Raw genomic sequence first — 20,127 nt, forward strand, 5'->3', positions numbered from 1 at the left:
GCTGTGCAGACATCAGCAGCTGTTCATTTCATGCCCTCACGTCTCCTCGTTAGTATAGTGGTCAGTATCCCCGCCTGTCACGCGGGAGACCGGGGTTCAATTCCCCGACGGGGAGGTTAAACCTTTTCTGGATTTTTTTTAGTTCTTGACAAATATTCTTGAAGATTAGGCTGAGTCAAGTAGGGAATGGGTGCCAAGAACTGACTCTTTAAGAAAAAAGCACCGGCAACGCTAGTCATCGTACAATATTTGTGCACAATTGCTTACATTAGGCGGCCGGTCCACTTTATTGAGTCCCCCTCAGCACCATTTAGTGCTCCTGTTGTCTGCGAAGTCCAAATTGTAACCCTGAATCAGTTCCTCTTCTGACCCTTTGTATCATGTTACATGACGAGTAATGATCACCTGTTAGCTTTATCCCTAATTATAACTCTCACTCTTTCCCTGCATCTAACCCTAGCTCTAATCCCATCATTAACCTCGGTCCGGGCACACGCGTGAACCCTTACTCTCATCTCAGCCTCTCCTGGTGATACATCACACCTGGGATCGTTTGCTCCCTGTGGGCTGTGGGAAATTTGCTACCAGCACGCCCTGGAAGTGGGGCTCATTCCGCTGCAACGGGAGGTCTCCCCAGGACGCGTCACAGCTCAACGCAAGAGCTCCTGGGTTTCGAAGGCTCTTGCAGCAAGCCTTCACAAAGCAGCAGGGAGCGCCGTTCCAGATGGGAAACTTGAGACTGGATGTCCAGAAAAGCAAGACGTCAGAAGCGAAACCTTTTTCCTGCAGGGTGTGGCATACCATCCGCTTGCTCATTGCGACAGAGGTGGCACTAATGAAGGAAGAGGTCAACGTTACGTTCTTCTTTAAAATGCAAGGCCAGGAAAGGTGGCAGCGGTGGGATTTGAACCCACGCCTCCGAAGAGACTGGAGCCTTAATCCAGCGCCTTAGACCGCTCGGCCACGCTACCTCCCTGCTAGTCGCCGAAAGCGGAACTTGACCCGTTGCCCGGCCCGCTTTAGTGCTTTGCCTTTTCTCCTTGGAAAGTCTGGAGACAGGCAGTGGAAGGGCAGGCAAACTGTCAGGTGCGCAGAGGAGGGGAGACCATGAGGCAAGGTGGGAGATGGGGGCAAGAAGTGAGAAAAAAACTAATCGCAAGCTAGGGCAGGATTCGGAAAGTGAAGCCGAAAAGGGGCTTAGCATGCAGCCCAGGGGTTTCTTTGACTGTCCTAAGCCCACAGGGACTTTGCCGTCCTCAGCTCATGAGACTTGAGATGGGTAGCTTGATTTGCTGAGGAAATGCGGGATGACAGATTCAACTCTGGAGTCAAACATAGCCCGGAACTATCGCCTTAAACTGAGTTTTAAGCCTGGTGCCGATAAAAAGAAAGAAATTAGCCTTAGATCGGGCAAGCCGTTTGACGGGGGAAAATGAGACCCCCTAGGCCAGCTAGGTGGTCGCTGGATGCTGTGCAGACATCAGCAGCTGTTCATTTCATGCCCTCACGTCTCCTCGTTAGTATAGTGGTCAGTATCCCCGCCTAATTCCCCGACGGGGAGGTTAAACCTTTTCTGGATTTTTTTTAGTTCTTGACAAATATTCTTGAAGATTAGGCTGAGTCAAGTAGGGAATGGGTGCCAAGAACTGACTCTTTAAGAAAAAAGCACCGGCAACGCTAGTCATCGTACAATATTTGTGCACAATTGCTTACATTAGGCGGCCGGTCCACTTTATTGAGTCCCCCTCAGCACCATTTAGTGCTCCTGTTGTCTGCGAAGTCCAAATTGTAACCCTGAATCAGTTCCTCTTCTGACCCTTTGTATCATGTTACATGACGAGTAATGATCACCTGTTAGCTTTATCCCTAATTATAACTCTCACTCTTTCCCTGCATCTAACCCTAGCTCTAATCCCATCATTAACCTCGGTCCGGGCACACGCGTGAACCCTTACTCTCATCTCAGCCTCTCCTGGTGATACATCACACCTGGGATCGTTTGCTCCCTGTGGGCTGTGGGAAATTTGCTACCAGCACGCCCTGGAAGTGGGGCTCATTCCGCTGCAACGGGAGGTCTTCCCAGGACGCGTCACAGCTCAACGCAAGAGCTCCTGGGTTTCGAAGGCTCTTGCAGCAAGCCTTCACAAAGCAGCAGGGAGCGCCGTTCCAGATGGGAAACTTGAGACTGGATGTCCAGAAAAGCAAGACGTCAGAAGCGAAACCTTTTTCCTGCAGGGTGTGGCATACCATCCGCTTGCTCATTGCGACAGAGGTGGCACTAATGAAGGAAGAGGTCAACGTTACGTTCTTCTTTAAAATGCAAGGCCAGGAAAAGTGGCAGCGGTGGGATTTGAACCCACGCCTCCGAAGAGACTGGAGCCTTAATCCAGCGCCTTAGACCGCTCGGCCACGCTACCTCCCTGCTAGTCGCCGAAAGCGGAACTTGACCCGTTGCCCGGCCCGCTTTAGTGCTTTGCCTTTTCTCCTTGGAAAGTCTGGAGACAGGCAGTGGAAGGGCAGGCAAACTGTCAGGTGCGCAGAGGAGGGGAGACCATGAGGCAAGGTGGGAGATGGGGGCAAGAAGTGAGAAAAAAACTAATCGCAAGCTAGGGCAGGATTCGGAAAGTGAAGCCGAAAAGGGGCTTAGCATGCAGCCCAGGGGTTTCTTTGACTGTCCTAAGCCCACAGGGACTTTGCCGTCCTCAGCTCATGAGACTTGAGATGGGTAGCTTGATTTGCTGAGGAAATGCGGGATGACAGATTCAACTCTGGAGTCAAACATAGCCCGGAACTATCGCCTTAAACTGAGTTTTAAGCCTGGTGCCGATAAAAAGAAAGAAATTAGCCTTAGATCGGGCAAGCCGTTTGACGGGGGAAAATGAGACCCCCTAGGCCAGCTAGGTGGTCGCTGGATGCTGTGCAGACATCAGCAGCTGTTCATTTCATGCCCTCACGTCTCCTCGTTAGTATAGTGGTCAGTATCCCCGCCTGTCACGCGGGAGACCGGGGTTCAATTCGGGTTCAATTCCCCGACGGGGAGGTTAAACCTTTTCTGGATTTTTTTTAGTTCTTGACAAATATTCTTGAAGATTAGGCTGAGTCAAGTAGGGAATGGGTGCCAAGAACTGACTCTTTAAGAAAAAAGCACCAGCAACGCTAGTCATCGTACAATATTTGTGCACAATTGCTTACATTAGGCGGCCGGTCCACTTTATTGAGTCCCCCTCAGCACCATTTAGTGCTCCTGTTGTCTGCGAAGTCCAAATTGTAACCCTGAATCAGTTCCTCTTCTGACCCTTTGTATCATGTTACATGACGAGTAATGATCACCTGTTAGCTTTATCCCTAATTATAACTCTCACTCTTTCCCTGCATCTAACCCTAGCTCTAATCCCATCATTAACCTCGGTCCGGGCACACGCGTGAACCCTTACTCTCATCTCAGCCTCTCCTGGTGATACATCACACCTGGGATCGTTTGCTCCCTGTGGGCTGTGGGAAATTTGCTACCAGCACACCCTGGAAGTGGGGCTCATTCCGCTGCAACGGGAGGTCTTCCCAGGACGCGTCACAGCTCAACGCAAGAGCTCCTGGGTTTCGAAGGCTCTTGCAGCAAGCCTTCACAAAGCAGCAGGGAGCGCCGTTCCAGATGGGAAACTTGAGACTGGATGTCCAGAAAAGCAAGACGTCAGAAGCGAAACCTTTTTCCTGCAGGGTGTGGCATACCATCCGCTTGCTCATTGCGACAGAGGTGGCACTAATGAAGGAAGAGGTCAACGTTACGTTCTTCTTTAAAATGCAAGGCCAGGAAAAGTGGCAGCGGTGGGATTTGAACCCACGCCTCCGAAGAGACTGGAGCCTTAATCCAGCGCCTTAGACCGCTCGGCCACGCTACCTCCCTGCTAGTCGCCGAAAGCGGAACTTGACCCGTTGCCCGGCCCGCTTTAGTGCTTTGCCTTTTCTCCTTGGAAAGTCTGGAGACAGGCAGTGGAAGGGCAGGCAAACTGTCAGGTGCGCAGAGGAGGGGAGACCATGAGGCAAGGTGGGAGATGGGGGCAAGAAGTGAGAAAAAAACTAATCGCAAGCTAGGGCAGGATTCGGAAAGTGAAGCCGAAAAGGGGCTTAGCATGCAGCCCAGGGGTTTCTTTGACTGTCCTAAGCCCACAGGGACTTTGCCGTCCTCAGCTCATGAGACTTGAGATGGGTAGCTTGATTTGCTGAGGAAATGCGGGATGACAGATTCAACTCTGGAGTCAAACATAGCCCGGAACTATCGCCTTAAACTGAGTTTTAAGCCTGGTGCCGATAAAAAGAAAGAAATTAGCCTTAGATCGGGCAAGCCGTTTGACGGGGGAAAATGAGACCCCCTAGGCCAGCTAGGTGGTCGCTGGATGCTGTGCAGACATCAGCAGCTGTTCATTTCATGCCCTCACGTCTCCTCGTTAGTATAGTGGTCAGTATCCCCGCCTGTCACGCGGGAGACCGGGGTTCAATTCCCCGACGGGGAGGTTAAACCTTTTCTGGATTTTTTTTAGTTCTTGACAAATATTCTTGAAGATTAGGCTGAGTCAAGTAGGGAATGGGTGCCAAGAACTGACTCTTTAAGAAAAAAGCACCGGCAACGCTAGTCATCGTACAATATTTGTGCACAATTGCTTACATTAGGCGGCCGGTCCACTTTATTGAGTCCCCCTCAGCACCATTTAGTGCTCCTGTTGTCTGCGAAGTCCAAATTGTAACCCTGAATCAGTTCCTCTTCTGACCCTTTGTATCATGTTACATGACGAGTAATGATCACCTGTTAGCTTTATCCCTAATTATAACTCTCACTCTTTCCCTGCATCTAACCCTAGCTCTAATCCCATCATTAACCTCGGTCCGGGCACACGCGTGAACCCTTACTCTCATCTCAGCCTCTCCTGGTGATACATCACACCTGGGATCGTTTGCTCCCTGTGGGCTGTGGGAAATTTGCTACCAGCACGCCCTGGAAGTGGGGCTCATTCCGCTGCAACGGGAGGTCTTCCCAGGACGCGTCACAGCTCAACGCAAGAGCTCCTGGGTTTCGAAGGCTCTTGCAGCAAGCCTTCACAAAGCAGCAGGGAGCGCCGTTCCAGATGGGAAACTTGAGACTGGATGTCCAGAAAAGCAAGACGTCAGAAGCGAAACCTTTTTCCTGCAGGGTGTGGCATACCATCCTCTTGCTCATTGCGACAGAGGTGGCACTAATGAAGGAAGAGGTCAACGTTACGTTCTTCTTTAAAATGCAAGGCCAGGAAAAGTGGCAGCGGTGGGATTTGAACCCACGCCTCCGAAGAGACTGGAGCCTTAATCCAGCGCCTTAGACCGCTCGGCCACGCTACCTCCCTGCTAGTCGCCGAAAGCGGAACTTGACCCGTTGCCCGGCCCGCTTTAGTGCTTTGCCTTTTCTCCTTGGAAAGTCTGGAGACAGGCAGTGGAAGGGCAGGCAAACTGTCAGGTGCGCAGAGGAGGGGAGACCATGAGGCAAGGTGGGAGATGGGGGCAAGAAGTGAGAAAAAAACTAATCGCAAGCTAGGGCAGGATTCGGAAAGTGAAGCCGAAAAGGGGCTTAGCATGCAGCCCAGGGGTTTCTTTGACTGTCCTAAGCCCACAGGGACTTTGCCGTCCTCAGCTCATGAGACTTGAGATGGGTAGCTTGATTTGCTGAGGAAATGCGGGATGACAGATTCAACTCTGGAGTCAAACATAGCCCGGAACTATCGCCTTAAACTGAGTTTTAAGCCTGGTGCCGATAAAAAGAAAGAAATTAGCCTTAGATCGGGCAAGCCGTTTGACGGGGGAAAATGAGTCCCCCTAGGCCAGCTAGGTGGTCGCTGGATGCTGTGCAGACATCAGCAGCTGTTCATTTCATGCCCTCACGTCTCCTCGTTAGTATAGTGGTCAGTATCCCCGCCTGTCACGCGGGAGACCGGGGTTCAATTCCCCGACGGGGAGGTTAAACCTTTTCTGGATTTTTTTTAGTTCTTGACAAATATTCTTGAAGATTAGGCTGAGTCAAGTAGGGAATGGGTGCCAAGAACTGACTCTTTAAGAAAAAAGCACCGGCAACGCTAGTCATCGTACAATATTTGTGCACAATTGCTTACATTAGGCGGCCGGTCCACTTTATTGAGTCCCCCTCAGCACCATTTAGTGCTCCTGTTGTCTGCGAAGTCCAAATTGTAACCCTGAATCAGTTCCTCTTCTGACCCTTTGTATCATGTTACATGACGAGTAATGATCACCTGTTAGCTTTATCCCTAATTATAACTCTCACTCTTTCCCTGCATCTAACCCTAGCTCTAATCCCATCATTAACCTCGGTCCGGGCACACGCGTGAACCCTTACTCTCATCTCAGCCTCTCCTGGTGATACATCACACCTGGGATCGTTTGCTCCCTGTGGGCTGTGGGAAATTTGCTACCAGCACGCCCTGGAAGTGGGGCTCATTCCGCTGCAACGGGAGGTCTTCCCAGGACGCGTCACAGCTCAACGCAAGAGCTCCTGGGTTTCGAAGGCTCTTGCAGCAAGCCTTCACAAAGCAGCAGGGAGCGCCGTTCCAGATGGGAAACTTGAGACTGGATGTCCAGAAAAGCAAGACGTCAGAAGCGAAACCTTTTTCCTGCAGGGTGTGGCATACCATCCTCTTGCTCATTGCGACAGAGGTGGCACTAATGAAGGAAGAGGTCAACGTTACGTTCTTCTTTAAAATGCAAGGCCAGGAAAAGTGGCAGCGGTGGGATTTGAACCCACGCCTCCGAAGAGACTGGAGCCTTAATCCAGCGCCTTAGACCGCTCGGCCACGCTACCTCCCTGCTAGTCGCCGAAAGCGGAACTTGACCCGTTGCCCGGCCCGCTTTAGTGCTTTGCCTTTTCTCCTTGGAAAGTCTGGAGACAGGCAGTGGAAGGGCAGGCAAACTGTCAGGTGCGCAGAGGAGGGGAGACCATGAGGCAAGGTGGGAGATGGGGGCAAGAAGTGAGAAAAAAACTAATCGCAAGCTAGGGCAGGATTCGGAAAGTGAAGCCGAAAAGGGGCTTAGCATGCAGCCCAGGGGTTTCTTTGACTGTCCTAAGCCCACAGGGACTTTGCCGTCCTCAGCTCATGAGACTTGAGATGGGTAGCTTGATTTGCTGAGGAAATGCGGGATGACAGATTCAACTCTGGAGTCAAACATAGCCCGGAACTATCGCCTTAAACTGAGTTTTAAGCCTGGTGCCGATAAAAAGAAAGAAATTAGCCTTAGATCGGGCAAGCCGTTTGACGGGGGAAAATGAGACCCCCTAGGCCAGCTAGGTGGTCGCTGGATGCTGTGCAGACATCAGCAGCTGTTCATTTCATGCCCTCACGTCTCCTCGTTAGTATAGTGGTCAGTATCCCCGCCTGTCACGCGGGAGACCGGGGTTCAATTCCCCGACGGGGAGGTTAAACCTTTTCTGGATTTTTTTTAGTTCTTGACAAATATTCTTGAAGATTAGGCTGAGTCAAGTAGGGAATGGGTGCCAAGAACTGACTCTTTAAGAAAAAAGCACCGGCAACGCTAGTCATCGTACAATATTTGTGCACAATTGCTTACATTAGGCGGCCGGTCCACTTTATTGAGTCCCCCTCAGCACCATTTAGTGCTCCTGTTGTCTGCGAAGTCCAAATTGTAACCCTGAATCAGTTCCTCTTCTGACCCTTTGTATCATGTTACATGACGAGTAATGATCACCTGTTAGCTTTATCCCTAATTATAACTCTCACTCTTTCCCTGCATCTAACCCTAGCTCTAATCCCATCATTAACCTCGGTCCGGGCACACGCGTGAACCCTTACTCTCATCTCAGCCTCTCCTGGTGATACATCACACCTGGGATCGTTTGCTCCCTGTGGGCTGTGGGAAATTTGCTACCAGCACGCCCTGGAAGTGGGGCTCATTCCGCTGCAACGGGAGGTCTTCCCAGGACGCGTCACAGCTCAACGCAAGAGCTCCTGGGTTTCGAAGGCTCTTGCAGCAAGCCTTCACAAAGCAGCAGGGAGCGCCGTTCCAGATGGGAAACTTGAGACTGGATGTCCAGAAAAGCAAGACGTCAGAAGCGAAACCTTTTTCCTGCAGGGTGTGGCATACCATCCGCTTGCTCATTGCGACAGAGGTGGCACTAATGAAGGAAGAGGTCAACGTTACGTTCTTCTTTAAAATGCAAGGCCAGGAAAAGTGGCAGCGGTGGGATTTGAACCCACGCCTCCGAAGAGACTGGAGCCTTAATCCAGCGCCTTAGACCGCTCGGCCACGCTACCTCCCTGCTAGTCGCCGAAAGCGGAACTTGACCCGTTGCCCGGCCCGCTTTAGTGCTTTGCCTTTTCTCCTTGGAAAGTCTGGAGACAGGCAGTGGAAGGGCAGGCAAACTGTCAGGTGCGCAGAGGAGGGGAGACCATGAGGCAAGGTGGGAGATGGGGGCAAGAAGTGAGAAAAAAACTAATCGCAAGCTAGGGCAGGATTCGGAAAGTGAAGCCGAAAAGGGGCTTAGCATGCAGCCCAGGGGTTTCTTTGACTGTCCTAAGCCCACAGGGACTTTGCCGTCCTCAGCTCATGAGACTTGAGATGGGTAGCTTGATTTGCTGAGGAAATGCGGGATGACAGATTCAACTCTGGAGTCAAACATAGCCCGGAACTATCGCCTTAAACTGAGTTTTAAGCCTGGTGCCGATAAAAAGAAAGAAATTAGCCTTAGATCGGGCAAGCCGTTTGACGGGGGAAAATGAGACCCCCTAGGCCAGCTAGGTGGTCGCTGGATGCTGTGCAGACATCAGCAGCTGTTCATTTCATGCCCTCACGTCTCCTCGTTAGTATAGTGGTCAGTATCCCCGCCTGTCACGCGGGAGACCGGGGTTCAATTCCCCGACGGGGAGGTTAAACCTTTTCTGGATTTTTTTTAGTTCTTGACAAATATTCTTGAAGATTAGGCTGAGTCAAGTAGGGAATGGGTGCCAAGAACTGACTCTTTAAGAAAAAAGCACCGGCAACGCTAGTCATCGTACAATATTTGTGCACAATTGCTTACATTAGGCGGCCGGTCCACTTTATTGAGTCCCCCTCAGCACCATTTAGTGCTCCTGTTGTCTGCGAAGTCCAAATTGTAACCCTGAATCAGTTCCTCTTCTGACCCTTTGTATCATGTTACATGACGAGTAATGATCACCTGTTAGCTTTATCCCTAATTATAACTCTCACTCTTTCCCTGCATCTAACCCTAGCTCTAATCCCATCATTAACCTCGGTCCGGGCACACGCGTGAACCCTTACTCTCATCTCAGCCTCTCCTGGTGATACATCACACCTGGGATCGTTTGCTCCCTGTGGGCTGTGGGAAATTTGCTACCAGCACGCCCTGGAAGTGGGGCTCATTCCGCTGCAACGGGAGGTCTCCCCAGGACGCGTCACAGCTCAACGCAAGAGCTCCTGGGTTTCGAAGGCTCTTGCAGCAAGCCTTCACAAAGCAGCAGGGAGCGCCGTTCCAGATGGGAAACTTGAGACTGGATGTCCAGAAAAGCAAGACGTCAGAAGCGAAACCTTTTTCCTGCAGGGTGTGGCATACCATCCGCTTGCTCATTGCGACAGAGGTGGCACTAATGAAGGAAGAGGTCAACGTTACGTTCTTCTTTAAAATGCAAGGCCAGGAAAAGTGGCAGCGGTGGGATTTGAACCCACGCCTCCGAAGAGACTGGAGCCTTAATCCAGCGCCTTAGACCGCTCGGCCACGCTACCTCCCTGCTAGTCGCCGAAAGCGGAACTTGACCCGTTGCCCGGCCCGCTTTAGTGCTTTGCCTTTTCTCCTTGGAAAGTCTGGAGACAGGCAGTGGAAGGGCAGGCAAACTGTCAGGTGCGCAGAGGAGGGGAGACCATGAGGCAAGGTGGGAGATGGGGGCAAGAAGTGAGAAAAAAACTAATCGCAAGCTAGGGCAGGATTCGGAAAGTGAAGCCGAAAAGGGGCTTAGCATGCAGCCCAGGGGTTTCTTTGACTGTCCTAAGCCCACAGGGACTTTGCCGTCCTCAGCTCATGAGACTTGAGATGGGTAGCTTGATTTGCTGAGGAAATGCGGGATGACAGATTCAACTCTGGAGTCAAACATAGCCCGGAACTATCGCCTTAAACTGAGTTTTAAGCCTGGTGCCGATAAAAAGAAAGAAATTAGCCTTAGATCGGGCAAGCCGTTTGACGGGGGAAAATGAGACCCCCTAGGCCAGCTAGGTGGTCGCTGGATGCTGTGCAGACATCAGCAGCTGTTCATTTCATGCCCTCACGTCTCCTCGTTAGTATAGTGGTCAGTATCCCCGCCTGTCACGCGGGAGACCGGGGTTCAATTCGGGTTCAATTCCCCGACGGGGAGGTTAAACCTTTTCTGGATTTTTTTTAGTTCTTGACAAATATTCTTGAAGATTAGGCTGAGTCAAGTAGGGAATGGGTGCCAAGAACTGACTCTTTAAGAAAAAAGCACCGGCAACGCTAGTCATCGTACAATATTTGTGCACAATTGCTTACATTAGGCGGCCGGTCCACTTTATTGAGTCCCCCTCAGCACCATTTAGTGCTCCTGTTGTCTGCGAAGTCCAAATTGTAACCCTGAATCAGTTCCTCTTCTGACCCTTTGTATCATGTTACATGACGAGTAATGATCACCTGTTAGCTTTATCCCTAATTATAACTCTCACTCTTTCCCTGCATCTAACCCTAGCTCTAATCCCATCATTAACCTCGGTCCGGGCACACGCGTGAACCCTTACTCTCATCTCAGCCTCTCCTGGTGATACATCACACCTGGGATCGTTTGCTCCCTGTGGGCTGTGGGAAATTTGCTACCAGCACGCCCTGGAAGTGGGGCTCATTCCGCTGCAACGGGAGGTCTTCCCAGGACGCGTCACAGCTCAACGCAAGAGCTCCTGGGTTTCGAAGGCTCTTGCAGCAAGCCTTCACAAAGCAGCAGGGAGCGCCGTTCCAGATGGGAAACTTGAGACTGGATGTCCAGAAAAGCAAGACGTCAGAAGCGAAACCTTTTTCCTGCAGGGTGTGGCATACCATCCGCTTGCTCATTGCGACAGAGGTGGCACTAATGAAGGAAGAGGTCAACGTTACGTTCTTCTTTAAAATGCAAGGCCAGGAAAAGTGGCAGCGGTGGGATTTGAACCCACGCCTCCGAAGAGACTGGAGCCTTAATCCAGCGCCTTAGACCGCTCGGCCACGCTACCTCCCTGCTAGTCGCCGAAAGCGGAACTTGACCCGTTGCCCGGCCCGCTTTAGTGCTTTGCCTTTTCTCCTTGGAAAGTCTGGAGACAGGCAGTGGAAGGGCAGGCAAACTGTCAGGTGCGCAGAGGAGGGGAGACCATGAGGCAAGGTGGGAGATGGGGGCAAGAAGTGAGAAAAAAACTAATCGCAAGCTAGGGCAGGATTCGGAAAGTGAAGCCGAAAAGGGGCTTAGCATGCAGCCCAGGGGTTTCTTTGACTGTCCTAAGCCCACAGGGACTTTGCCGTCCTCAGCTCATGAGACTTGAGATGGGTAGCTTGATTTGCTGAGGAAATGCGGGATGACAGATTCAACTCTGGAGTCAAACATAGCCCGGAACTATCGCCTTAAACTGAGTTTTAAGCCTGGTGCCGATAAAAAGAAAGAAATTAGCCTTAGATCGGGCAAGCCGTTTGACGGGGGAAAATGAGACCCCCTAGGCCAGCTAGGTGGTCGCTGGATGCTGTGCAGACATCAGCAGCTGTTCATTTCATGCCCTCACGTCTCCTCGTTAGTATAGTGGTCAGTATCCCCGCCTGTCACGCGGGAGACCGGGGTTCAATTCCCCGACGGGGAGGTTAAACCTTTTCTGGATTTTTTTTAGTTCTTGACAAATATTCTTGAAGATTAGGCTGAGTCAAGTAGGGAATGGGTGCCAAGAACTGACTCTTTAAGAAAAAAGCACCGGCAACGCTAGTCATCGTACAATATTTGTGCACAATTGCTTACATTAGGCGGCCGGTCCACTTTATTGAGTCCCCCTCAGCACCATTTAGTGCTCCTGTTGTCTGCGAAGTCCAAATTGTAACCCTGAATCAGTTCCTCTTCTGACCCTTTGTATCATGTTACATGACGAGTAATGATCACCTGTTAGCTTTATCCCTAATTATAACTCTCACTCTTTCCCTGCATCTAACCCTAGCTCTAATCCCATCATTAACCTCGGTCCGGGCACACGCGTGAACCCTTACTCTCATCTCAGCCTCTCCTGGTGATACATCACACCTGGGATCGTTTGCTCCCTGTGGGCTGTGGGAAATTTGCTACCAGCACGCCCTGGAAGTGGGGCTCATTCCGCTGCAACGGGAGGTCTCCCCAGGACGCGTCACAGCTCAACGCAAGAGCTCCTGGGTTTCGAAGGCTCTTGCAGCAAGCCTTCACAAAGCAGCAGGGAGCGCCGTTCCAGATGGGAAACTTGAGACTGGATGTCCAGAAAAGCAAGACGTCAGAAGCGAAACCTTTTTCCTGCAGGGTGTGGCATACCATCCGCTTGCTCATTGCGACAGAGGTGGCACTAATGAAGGAAGAGGTCAACGTTACGTTCTTCTTTAAAATGCAAGGCCAGGAAAAGTGGCAGCGGTGGGATTTGAACCCACGCCTCCGAAGAGACTGGAGCCTTAATCCAGCGCCTTAGACCGCTCGGCCACGCTACCTCCCTGCTAGTCGCCGAAAGCGGAACTTGACCCGTTGCCCGGCCCGCTTTAGTGCTTTGCCTTTTCTCCTTGGAAAGTCTGGAGACAGGCAGTGGAAGGGCAGGCAAACTGTCAGGTGCGCAGAGGAGGGGAGACCATGAGGCAAGGTGGGAGATGGGGGCAAGAAGTGAGAAAAAAACTAATCGCAAGCTAGGGCAGGATTCGGAAAGTGAAGCCGAAAAGGGGCTTAGCATGCAGCCCAGGGGTTTCTTTGACTGTCCTAAGCCCACAGGGACTTTGCCGTCCTCAGCTCATGAGACTTGAGATGGGTAGCTTGATTTGCTGAGGAAATGCGGGATGACAGATTCAACTCTGGAGTCAAACATAGCCCGGAACTATCGCCTTAAACTGAGTTTTAAGCCTGGTGCCGATAAAAAGAAAGAAATTAGCCTTAGATCGGGCAAGCCGTTTGACGGGGGAAAATGAGACCCCCTAGGCCAGCTAGGTGGTCGCTGGATGCTGTGCAGACATCAGCAGCTGTTCATTTCATGCCCTCACGTCTCCTCGTTAGTATAGTGGTCAGTATCCCCGCCTGTCACGCGGGAGACCGGGGTTCAATTCCCCGACGGGGAGGTTAAACCTTTTCTGGATTTTTTTTAGTTCTTGACAAATATTCTTGAAGATTAGGCTGAGTCAAGTAGGGAATGGGTGCCAAGAACTGACTCTTTAAGAAAAAAGCACCGGCAACGCTAGTCATCGTACAATATTTGTGCACAATTGCTTACATTAGGCGGCCGGTCCACTTTATTGAGTCCCCCTCAGCACCATTTAGTGCTCCTGTTGTCTGCGAAGTCCAAATTGTAACCCTGAATCAGTTCCTCTTCTGACCCTTTGTATCATGTTACATGACGAGTAATGATCACCTGTTAGCTTTATCCCTAATTATAACTCTCACTCTTTCCCTGCATCTAACCCTAGCTCTAATCCCATCATTAACCTCGGTCCGGGCACACGCGTGAACCCTTACTCTCATCTCAGCCTCTCCTGGTGATACATCACACCTGGGATCGTTTGCTCCCTGTGGGCTGTGGGAAATTTGCTACCAGCACGCCCTGGAAGTGGGGCTCATTCCGCTGCAACGGGAGGTCTCCCCAGGACGCGTCACAGCTCAACGCAAGAGCTCCTGGGTTTCGAAGGCTCTTGCAGCAAGCCTTCACAAAGCAGCAGGGAGCGCCGTTCCAGATGGGAAACTTGAGACTGGATGTCCAGAAAAGCAAGACGTCAGAAGCGAAACCTTTTTCCTGCAGGGTGTGGCATACCATCCGCTTGCTCATTGCGACAGAGGTGGCACTAATGAAGGAAGAGGTCAACGTTACGTTCTTCTTTAAAATGCAAGGCCAGGAAAGGTGGCAGCGGTGGGATTTGAACCCACGCCTCCGAAGAGACTGGAGCCTTAATCCAGCGCCTTAGACCGCTCGGCCACGCTACCTCCCTGCTAGTCGCCGAAAGCGGAACTTGACCCGTTGCCCGGCCCGCTTTAGTGCTTTGCCTTTTCTCCTTGGAAAGTCTGGAGACAGGCAGTGGAAGGGCAGGCAAACTGTCAGGTGCGCAGAGGAGGGGAGACCATGAGGCAAGGTGGGAGATGGGGGCAAGAAGTGAGAAAAAAACTAATCGCAAGCTAGGGCAGGATTCGGAAAGTGAAGCCGAAAAGGGGCTTAGCATGCAGCCCAGGGGTTTCTTTGACTGTCCTAAGCCCACAGGGACTTTGCCGTCCTCAGCTCATGAGACTTGAGATGGGTAGCTTGATTTGCTGAGGAAATGCGGGATGACAGATTCAACTCTGGAGTCAAACATAGCCCGGAACTATCGCCTTAAACTGAGTTTTAAGCCTGGTGCCGATAAAAAGAAAGAAATTAGCCTTAGATCGGGCAAGCCGTTTGACGGGGGAAAATGAGACCCCCTAGGCCAGCTAGGTGGTCGCTGGATGCTGTGCAGACATCAGCAGCTGTTCATTTCATGCCCTCACGTCTCCTCGTTAGTATAGTGGTCAGTATCCCCGCCTAATTCCCCGACGGGGAGGTTAAACCTTTTCTGGATTTTTTTTAGTTCTTGACAAATATTCTTGAAGATTAGGCTGAGTCAAGTAGGGAATGGGTGCCAAGAACTGACTCTTTAAGAAAAAAGCACCGGCAACGCTAGTCATCGTACAATATTTGTGCACAATTGCTTACATTAGGCGGCCGGTCCACTTTATTGAGTCCCCCTCAGCACCATTTAGTGCTCCTGTTGTCTGCGAAGTCCAAATTGTAACCCTGAATCAGTTCCTCTTCTGACCCTTTGTATCATGTTACATGACGAGTAATGATCACCTGTTAGCTTTATCCCTAATTATAACTCTCACTCTTTCCCTGCATCTAACCCTAGCTCTAATCCCATCATTAACCTCGGTCCGGGCACACGCGTGAACCCTTACTCTCATCTCAGCCTCTCCTGGTGATACATCACACCTGGGATCGTTTGCTCCCTGTGGGCTGTGGGAAATTTGCTACCAGCACGCCCTGGAAGTGGGGCTCATTCCGCTGCAACGGGAGGTCTTCCCAGGACGCGTCACAGCTCAACGCAAGAGCTCCTGGGTTTCGAAGGCTCTTGCAGCAAGCCTTCACAAAGCAGCAGGGAGCGCCGTTCCAGATGGGAAACTTGAGACTGGATGTCCAGAAAAGCAAGACGTCAGAAGCGAAACCTTTTTCCTGCAGGGTGTGGCATACCATCCGCTTGCTCATTGCGACAGAGGTGGCACTAATGAAGGAAGAGGTCAACGTTACGTTCTTCTTTAAAATGCAAGGCCAGGAAAAGTGGCAGCGGTGGGATTTGAACCCACGCCTCCGAAGAGACTGGAGCCTTAATCCAGCGCCTTAGACCGCTCGGCCACGCTACCTCCCTGCTAGTCGCCGAAAGCGGAACTTGACCCGTTGCCCGGCCCGCTTTAGTGCTTTGCCTTTTCTCCTTGGAAAGTCTGGAGACAGGCAGTGGAAGGGCAGGCAAACTGTCAGGTGCGCAGAGGAGGGGAGACCATGAGGCAAGGTGGGAGATGGGGGCAAGAAGTGAGAAAAAAACTAATCGCAAGCTAGGGCAGGATTCGGAAAGTGAAGCCGAAAAGGGGCTTAGCATGCAGCCCAGGGGTTTCTTTGACTGTCCTAAGCCCACAGGGACTTTGCCGTCCTCAGCTCATGAGACTTGAGATGGGTAGCTTGATTTGCTGAGGAAATGCGGGATGACAGATTCAACTCTGGAGTCAAACATAGCCCGGAACTATCGCCTTAAACTGAGTTTTAAGCCTGGTGCCGATAAAAAGAAAGAAATTAGCCTTAGATCGGGCAAGCCGTTTGACGGGGGAAAATGAGACCCCCTAGGCCAGCTAGGTGGTCGCTGGATGCTGTGCAGACATCAGCAGCTGTTCATTTCATGCCCTCACGTCTCCTCGTTAGTATAGTGGTCAGTATCCCCGCCTGTCACGCGGGAGACCGGGGTTCAATTCGGGTTCAATTCCCCGACGGGGAGGTTAAACCTTTTCTGGATTTTTTTTAGTTCTTGACAAATATTCTTGAAGATTAGGCTGAGTCAAGTAGGGAATGGGTGCCAAGAACTGACTCTTTAAGAAAAAAGCACCAGCAACGCTAGTCATCGTACAATATTTGTGCACAATTGCTTACATTAGGCGGCCGGTCCACTTTATTGAGTCCCCCTCAGCACCATTTAGTGCTCCTGTTGTCTGCGAAGTCCAAATTGTAACCCTGAATCAGTTCCTCTTCTGACCCTTTGTATCATGTTACATGACGAGTAATGATCACCTGTTAGCTTTATCCCTAATTATAACTCTCACTCTTTCCCTGCATCTAACCCTAGCTCTAATCCCATCATTAACCTCGGTCCGGGCACACGCGTGAACCCTTACTCTCATCTCAGCCTCTCCTGGTGATACATCACACCTGGGATCGTTTGCTCCCTGTGGGCTGTGGGAAATTTGCTACCAGCACACCCTGGAAGTGGGGCTCATTCCGCTGCAACGGGAGGTCTTCCCAGGACGCGTCACAGCTCAACGCAAGAGCTCCTGGGTTTCGAAGGCTCTTGCAGCAAGCCTTCACAAAGCAGCAGGGAGCGCCGTTCCAGATGGGAAACTTGAGACTGGATGTCCAGAAAAGCAAGACGTCAGAAGCGAAACCTTTTTCCTGCAGGGTGTGGCATACCATCCGCTTGCTCATTGCGACAGAGGTGGCACTAATGAAGGAAGAGGTCAACGTTACGTTCTTCTTTAAAATGCAAGGCCAGGAAAAGTGGCAGCGGTGGGATTTGAACCCACGCCTCCGAAGAGACTGGAGCCTTAATCCAGCGCCTTAGACCGCTCGGCCACGCTACCTCGCTGCTAGTCGCCGAAAGCGGAACTTGACCCGTTGCCCGGCCCGCTTTAGTGCTTTGCCTTTTCTCCTTGGAAAGTCTGGAGACAGGCAGTGGAAGGGCAGGCAAACTGTCAGGTGCGCAGAGGAGGGGAGACCATGAGGCAAGGTGGGAGATGGGGGCAAGAAGTGAGAAAAAAACTAATCGCAAGCTAGGGCAGGATTCGGAAAGTGAAGCCGAAAAGGGGCTTAGCATGCAGCCCAGGGGTTTCTTTGACTGTCCTAAGCCCACAGGGACTTTGCCGTCCTCAGCTCATGAGACTTGAGATGGGTAGCTTGATTTGCTGAGGAAATGCGGGATGACAGATTCAACTCTGGAGTCAAACATAGCCCGGAACTATCGCCTTAAACTGAGTTTTAAGCCTGGTGCCGATAAAAAGAAAGAAATTAGCCTTAGATCGGGCAAGCCGTTTGACGGGGGAAAATGAGACCCCCTAGGCCAGCTAGGTGGTCGCTGGATGCTGTGCAGACATCAGCAGCTGTTCATTTCATGCCCTCACGTCTCCTCGTTAGTATAGTGGTCAGTATCCCCGCCTGTCACGCGGGAGACCGGGGTTCAATTCCCCGACGGGGAGGTTAAACCTTTTCTGGATTTTTTTTAGTTCTTGACAAATATTCTTGAAGATTAGGCTGAGTCAAGTAGGGAATGGGTGCCAAGAACTGACTCTTTAAGAAAAAAGCACCGGCAACGCTAGTCATCGTACAATATTTGTGCACAATTGCTTACATTAGGCGGCCGGTCCACTTTATTGAGTCCCCCTCAGCACCATTTAGTGCTCCTGTTGTCTGCGAAGTCCAAATTGTAACCCTGAATCAGTTCCTCTTCTGACCCTTTGTATCATGTTACATGACGAGTAATGATCACCTGTTAGCTTTATCCCTAATTATAACTCTCACTCTTTCCCTGCATCTAACCCTAGCTCTAATCCCATCATTAACCTCGGTCCGGGCACACGCGTGAACCCTTACTCTCATCTCAGCCTCTCCTGGTGATACATCACACCTGGGATCGTTTGCTCCCTGTGGGCTGTGGGAAATTTGCTACCAGCACGCCCTGGAAGTGGGGCTCATTCCGCTGCAACGGGAGGTCTTCCCAGGACGCGTCACAGCTCAACGCAAGAGCTCCTGGGTTTCGAAGGCTCTTGCAGCAAGCCTTCACAAAGCAGCAGGGAGCGCCGTTCCAGATGGGAAACTTGAGACTGGATGTCCAGAAAAGCAAGACGTCAGAAGCGAAACCTTTTTCCTGCAGGGTGTGGCATACCATCCTCTTGCTCATTGCGACAGAGGTGGCACTAATGAAGGAAGAGGTCAACGTTACGTTCTTCTTTAAAATGCAAGGCCAGGAAAAGTGGCAGCGGTGGGATTTGAACCCACGCCTCCGAAGAGACTGGAGCCTTAATCCAGCGCCTTAGACCGCTCGGCCACGCTACCTCCCTGCTAGTCGCCGAAAGCGGAACTTGACCCGTTGCCCGGCCCGCTTTAGTGCTTTGCCTTTTCTCCTTGGAAAGTCTGGAGACAGGCAGTGGAAGGGCAGGCAAACTCTCAGGTGCGCAGAGGAGGGGAGACCATGAGGCAAGGTGGGAGATGGGGGCAAGAAGTGAGAAAAAAACTAATCGCAAGCTAGGGCAGGATTCGGAAAGTGAAGCCGAAAAGGGGCTTAGCATGCAGCCCAGGGGTTTCTTTGACTGTCCTAAGCCCACAGGGACTTTGCCGTCCTCAGCTCATGAGACTTGAGATGGGTAGCTTGATTTGCTGAGGAAATGCGGGATGACAGATTCAACTCTGGAGTCAAACATAGCCCGGAACTATCGCCTTAAACTGAGTTTTAAGCCTGGTGCCGATAAAAAGAAAGAAATTAGCCTTAGATCGGGCAAGCCGTTTGACGGGGGAAAATGAGACCCCCTAGGCCAGCTAGGTGGTCGCTGGATGCTGTGCAGACATCAGCAGCTGTTCATTTCATGCCCTCACGTCTCCTCGTTAGTATAGTGGTCAGTATCCCCGCCTGTCACGCGGGAGACCGGGGTTCAATTCCCCGACGGGGAGGTTAAACCTTTTCTGGATTTTTTTTAGTTCTTGACAAATATTCTTGAAGATTAGGCTGAGTCAAGTAGGGAATGGGTGCCAAGAACTGACTCTTTAAGAAAAAAGCACCGGCAACGCTAGTCATCGTACAATATTTGTGCACAATTGCTTACATTAGGCGGCCGGTCCACTTTATTGAGTCCCCCTCAGCACCATTTAGTGCTCCTGTTGTCTGCGAAGTCCAAATTGTAACCCTGAATCAGTTCCTCTTCTGACCCTTTGTATCATGTTACATGACGAGTAATGATCACCTGTTAGCTTTATCCCTAATTATAACTCTCACTCTTTCCCTGCATCTAACCCTAGCTCTAATCCCATCATTAACCTCGGTCCGGGCACACGCGTGAACCCTTACTCTCATCTCAGCCTCTCCTGGTGATACATCACACCTGGGATCGTTTGCTCCCTGTGGGCTGTGGGAAATTTGCTACCAGCACGCCCTGGAAGTGGGGCTCATTCCGCTGCAACGGGAGGTCTTCCCAGGACGCGTCACAGCTCAACGCAAGAGCTCCTGGGTTTCGAAGGCTCTTGCAGCAAGCCTTCACAAAGCAGCAGGGAGCGCCGTTCCAGATGGGAAACTTGAGACTGGATGTCCAGAAAAGCAAGACGTCAGAAGCGAAACCTTTTTCCTGCAGGGTGTGGCATACCATCCTCTTGCTCATTGCGACAGAGGTGGCACTAATGAAGGAAGAGGTCAACGTTACGTTCTTCTTTAAAATGCAAGGCCAGGAAAAGTGGCAGCGGTGGGATTTGAACCCACGCCTCCGAAGAGACTGGAGCCTTAATCCAGCGCCTTAGACCGCTCGGCCACGCTACCTCCCTGCTAGTCGCCGAAAGCGGAACTTGACCCGTTGCCCGGCCCGCTTTAGTGCTTTGCCTTTTCTCCTTGGAAAGTCTGGA

General features: G+C 51.3%; 23 non-coding genes across 23 annotated transcripts; 9 read left to right on the forward strand and 14 right to left on the reverse strand.

Annotated features, from left to right (window-relative positions):
• The first annotated feature begins 43 nt into the window (after positions 1-43).
• Positions 44-115, forward strand: TRNAD-GUC (transfer RNA aspartic acid (anticodon GUC)). The gene has a single exon. It is a non-coding gene; the product is annotated as a tRNA-Asp (tRNA).
• A 774-nt stretch (positions 116-889) lies between these two features.
• On the reverse strand, positions 890-971 carry TRNAL-AAG (transfer RNA leucine (anticodon AAG)). The gene has a single exon. It is a non-coding gene; the product is annotated as a tRNA-Leu (tRNA).
• Positions 972-2,335: 1,364 nt separating this feature from the next.
• Positions 2,336-2,417, reverse strand: TRNAL-AAG (transfer RNA leucine (anticodon AAG)). The gene has a single exon. It is a non-coding gene; the product is annotated as a tRNA-Leu (tRNA).
• A 1,397-nt stretch (positions 2,418-3,814) lies between these two features.
• TRNAL-AAG (transfer RNA leucine (anticodon AAG)) lies at positions 3,815-3,896 on the reverse strand. Its single transcript has one exon. It is a non-coding gene; the product is annotated as a tRNA-Leu (tRNA).
• A 540-nt stretch (positions 3,897-4,436) lies between these two features.
• TRNAD-GUC (transfer RNA aspartic acid (anticodon GUC)) lies at positions 4,437-4,508 on the forward strand. Its single transcript has one exon. It is a non-coding gene; the product is annotated as a tRNA-Asp (tRNA).
• Positions 4,509-5,282: 774 nt separating this feature from the next.
• Positions 5,283-5,364, reverse strand: TRNAL-AAG (transfer RNA leucine (anticodon AAG)). The gene has a single exon. It is a non-coding gene; the product is annotated as a tRNA-Leu (tRNA).
• A 540-nt stretch (positions 5,365-5,904) lies between these two features.
• On the forward strand, positions 5,905-5,976 carry TRNAD-GUC (transfer RNA aspartic acid (anticodon GUC)). The gene has a single exon. It is a non-coding gene; the product is annotated as a tRNA-Asp (tRNA).
• A 774-nt stretch (positions 5,977-6,750) lies between these two features.
• Positions 6,751-6,832, reverse strand: TRNAL-AAG (transfer RNA leucine (anticodon AAG)). The gene has a single exon. It is a non-coding gene; the product is annotated as a tRNA-Leu (tRNA).
• Positions 6,833-7,372: 540 nt separating this feature from the next.
• Positions 7,373-7,444, forward strand: TRNAD-GUC (transfer RNA aspartic acid (anticodon GUC)). The gene has a single exon. It is a non-coding gene; the product is annotated as a tRNA-Asp (tRNA).
• Positions 7,445-8,218: 774 nt separating this feature from the next.
• On the reverse strand, positions 8,219-8,300 carry TRNAL-AAG (transfer RNA leucine (anticodon AAG)). Its single transcript has one exon. It is a non-coding gene; the product is annotated as a tRNA-Leu (tRNA).
• Positions 8,301-8,840: 540 nt separating this feature from the next.
• Positions 8,841-8,912, forward strand: TRNAD-GUC (transfer RNA aspartic acid (anticodon GUC)). The gene has a single exon. It is a non-coding gene; the product is annotated as a tRNA-Asp (tRNA).
• Positions 8,913-9,686: 774 nt separating this feature from the next.
• Positions 9,687-9,768, reverse strand: TRNAL-AAG (transfer RNA leucine (anticodon AAG)). Its single transcript has one exon. It is a non-coding gene; the product is annotated as a tRNA-Leu (tRNA).
• Positions 9,769-11,165: 1,397 nt separating this feature from the next.
• TRNAL-AAG (transfer RNA leucine (anticodon AAG)) lies at positions 11,166-11,247 on the reverse strand. Its single transcript has one exon. It is a non-coding gene; the product is annotated as a tRNA-Leu (tRNA).
• A 540-nt stretch (positions 11,248-11,787) lies between these two features.
• TRNAD-GUC (transfer RNA aspartic acid (anticodon GUC)) lies at positions 11,788-11,859 on the forward strand. The gene has a single exon. It is a non-coding gene; the product is annotated as a tRNA-Asp (tRNA).
• A 774-nt stretch (positions 11,860-12,633) lies between these two features.
• On the reverse strand, positions 12,634-12,715 carry TRNAL-AAG (transfer RNA leucine (anticodon AAG)). Its single transcript has one exon. It is a non-coding gene; the product is annotated as a tRNA-Leu (tRNA).
• Positions 12,716-13,255: 540 nt separating this feature from the next.
• On the forward strand, positions 13,256-13,327 carry TRNAD-GUC (transfer RNA aspartic acid (anticodon GUC)). Its single transcript has one exon. It is a non-coding gene; the product is annotated as a tRNA-Asp (tRNA).
• Positions 13,328-14,101: 774 nt separating this feature from the next.
• Positions 14,102-14,183, reverse strand: TRNAL-AAG (transfer RNA leucine (anticodon AAG)). Its single transcript has one exon. It is a non-coding gene; the product is annotated as a tRNA-Leu (tRNA).
• Positions 14,184-15,547: 1,364 nt separating this feature from the next.
• TRNAL-AAG (transfer RNA leucine (anticodon AAG)) lies at positions 15,548-15,629 on the reverse strand. The gene has a single exon. It is a non-coding gene; the product is annotated as a tRNA-Leu (tRNA).
• Positions 15,630-17,026: 1,397 nt separating this feature from the next.
• Positions 17,027-17,108, reverse strand: TRNAL-AAG (transfer RNA leucine (anticodon AAG)). Its single transcript has one exon. It is a non-coding gene; the product is annotated as a tRNA-Leu (tRNA).
• A 540-nt stretch (positions 17,109-17,648) lies between these two features.
• On the forward strand, positions 17,649-17,720 carry TRNAD-GUC (transfer RNA aspartic acid (anticodon GUC)). Its single transcript has one exon. It is a non-coding gene; the product is annotated as a tRNA-Asp (tRNA).
• A 774-nt stretch (positions 17,721-18,494) lies between these two features.
• TRNAL-AAG (transfer RNA leucine (anticodon AAG)) lies at positions 18,495-18,576 on the reverse strand. The gene has a single exon. It is a non-coding gene; the product is annotated as a tRNA-Leu (tRNA).
• A 540-nt stretch (positions 18,577-19,116) lies between these two features.
• On the forward strand, positions 19,117-19,188 carry TRNAD-GUC (transfer RNA aspartic acid (anticodon GUC)). The gene has a single exon. It is a non-coding gene; the product is annotated as a tRNA-Asp (tRNA).
• A 774-nt stretch (positions 19,189-19,962) lies between these two features.
• On the reverse strand, positions 19,963-20,044 carry TRNAL-AAG (transfer RNA leucine (anticodon AAG)). The gene has a single exon. It is a non-coding gene; the product is annotated as a tRNA-Leu (tRNA).
• Between the last annotated feature and the right edge of the window lie 83 nt (positions 20,045-20,127).

This window comes from Ambystoma mexicanum, unplaced genomic scaffold, assembly GCF_040938575.1.
Source record: "Ambystoma mexicanum isolate Mex_15411 unplaced genomic scaffold, UKY_AmexF1_1 Mex_scaf20, whole genome shotgun sequence".
NCBI lineage: Eukaryota > Metazoa > Chordata > Amphibia > Caudata > Ambystomatidae > Ambystoma > Ambystoma mexicanum.